The 2,307-nt window shown below is 40.1% G+C and overlaps 1 pseudogene; it reads right to left on the bottom strand.

The window, feature by feature from the left end:
• Positions 1-1,669: 1,669 nt before the first annotated feature.
• On the bottom strand, positions 1,670-2,047 carry LOC122725726 (annotated as a pseudogene).
• Between the last annotated feature and the right edge of the window lie 260 nt (positions 2,048-2,307).

Raw genomic sequence — 2,307 nt, 5'->3', positions numbered from 1 at the left:
AACTTTACTTGCCTATTCCCTCAACTGTAAAATGAGGATAATAATAGCACCTACCTCAGGGTTGTTGTGATGAAATAAATGAAATAGTATTTGTAAAGCTCTTAGCCCAGTGCCTGGCACAGTACTTAATAAATCTTTATTCACTGCCCTTCCCCCTTCTTTCCAATATGTTTACTTGTTCTGGGCTCCTAAATCCCCAAGAGTGAGTAAAAGTTGGTGTTCAAGGAACCAACTTGAGTATACACTGAAAACAACAGCTTCAATAACACCTTCCATAGAGAATATGAATATTATTATTATAATCTTGTGGAATGGTTTAAATTGTCATTCTTGGGAGACTATTGACTGATGGTTGGAAAAAAAGACTGAAAAGACATAAAGAAAGGTTTAAGAGAAATTCTTTTCTGAGGGAATGGATTTATTCTAACAATGGAACATTAAGACAATTATAGAAAAGAAAGTTTGGCATTCTGAGCAGATTAAATAGTGAGTCTTTTTCTGGAATTGAGAAGTCAACAGTCATCAAAATAATTAGGGGTGATTATGGCTGTATGTGTTTATTTTATTGTTCATTATAGTATTAATAAATTGTATAGCCAGCAACCTTGATGCTTATTTAAGCCTAGGAGATGAAACGATTTGAGATTTTGAGATTCTTAAAAGTCAGGGAACTTGTTTTTGCCTTTCTTTGTATTTCTGGGGATTAGTATCGTGTCTGACACAGTAAAATCTTAATAAATGTTTGTTGATGATGAAGATTTAGAGAAAGGTGAGCAAAACCTTGTAAAAAAAGAGGTTTCTCCAGTTTGTTTAGTAAATAAATGTTAATAAAATGAGATGGAGGTTCAGAGAAAATTGATTAATGATGGAGAAGTTACAATTTTTGTAATTAATGAGATTGTCAAAACATACCCATTGAGGGGGCAGCTAGGTGGCACGGTGGACAAAGCATTAGCCCCAGATTTAGGAGGACCTGAGTTCAAATTCGGCCTCAGACACTTGACACTTACTAGCTGTGTGACCCTGGGCAAGTCACTTAACCCTCATTGCCCGACCAAAAAAAAAGAACAATCATAAAAGATGCTGGAGTATAGGCAGCAACCCAGATGAATTCCCCCAACATTCCCCTCCAAACAACTTTAAAATAACTTTTCAAATCAAATTTTGGAGTGGCAGAGCTGAAGGTCAGAGTAAGATATTTTTCCAGCCCAAGACAATATAGGATGTTGTCAGGAAAAGGTTTGTAACCCCAAGTGGGGCCTACCCTCCAGTGCAAGTTGTGGGTCCTGGAGATAGCTGTGACAGTGGTGGAAGCAGCAGCAAGCAGCTTTGGGAACTCTCATCCCAGAGACAGTAAAGGAGTCAGAAAACTGGCCAGAAAGAGATTCCAGGGGACTCTTGGCTGGACTGGGTGCAAGTGGTACTGATTGGCAACCCTAACCCTAATCTGAAACTTCTTCTCTCCCAATTTCTTCAGGGTGAGATCCTTCTCTTTCTTCAGAGTCTAGGTCCAGCATGAGTTCCTACAACCACCTAAAAGGAATCTCTTTTTCAAATTTTGTCTGACCTTCCCCTTTGCCCTTATCACAACTTTCTCTGTATTATCCTTATTTGTAAAGGTGTCATATCCATATCCCCTAAGATCCTAGAGAATAAGAAATGTATCCTCTTTTTTTTAGTTAAGCTTTTTATTTAATGTTTCAAAAAATATATTTAGTCAAACAGACCAAAGCCCATGTCATCATCAGACTCCTTGGACTCTTCTGTTTTTGCTTCCTCTTTCTTCTTCTCCTCAGCTGGGGCAGCTGTGCTAGCAGGAGCAGCACCTCCAGCAGGGGCAGCACCACCAGCTGCTGGGGCAGGTCCACCAACTCCTACATTGCAGATGAGACTTGCAATGTTTACATTGTTCAGGGCCTTTGCAAATAATCCAGGCCATTACACCTGCTGCTTTAATGAGGGCATTAATTTTATCCTCTGTGACCGTAACCTCATCGTCGTGAAGGATGAGAGCAGAGTAGATTCAAGCGAGCTCGGATTCGGCCATTTCGGGAGATGGATGAGGAGAGACTTGTTTGTAGTGGTGCTAGTCGCGGGCTGAAGTGAGGGTTCACCCCAACGTGGCCTTAGCTTCCAAAGAACCGAGCACCTTACAGACAACTGAAGAGAAAGCAAATGTATCCTTTTTAATCATTGGATTCCCAAAGCCTAGCACAGCACCTTGTATATAATGGTGGTTAATAATTATTGAATGAAATCACATTGAGAGCTGAGCTCTAGCCTGAATTTTGCTTCTGACTCAGTGAT

Source organism: Dromiciops gliroides, chromosome 4, assembly GCF_019393635.1.
Source record: "Dromiciops gliroides isolate mDroGli1 chromosome 4, mDroGli1.pri, whole genome shotgun sequence".
In the NCBI taxonomy this organism is placed as follows: domain Eukaryota; kingdom Metazoa; phylum Chordata; class Mammalia; order Microbiotheria; family Microbiotheriidae; genus Dromiciops; species Dromiciops gliroides.
The sequence above is the reverse complement of the archived record's forward strand: the minus strand, read 5'-3'. Positions and strand labels throughout refer to the sequence as shown.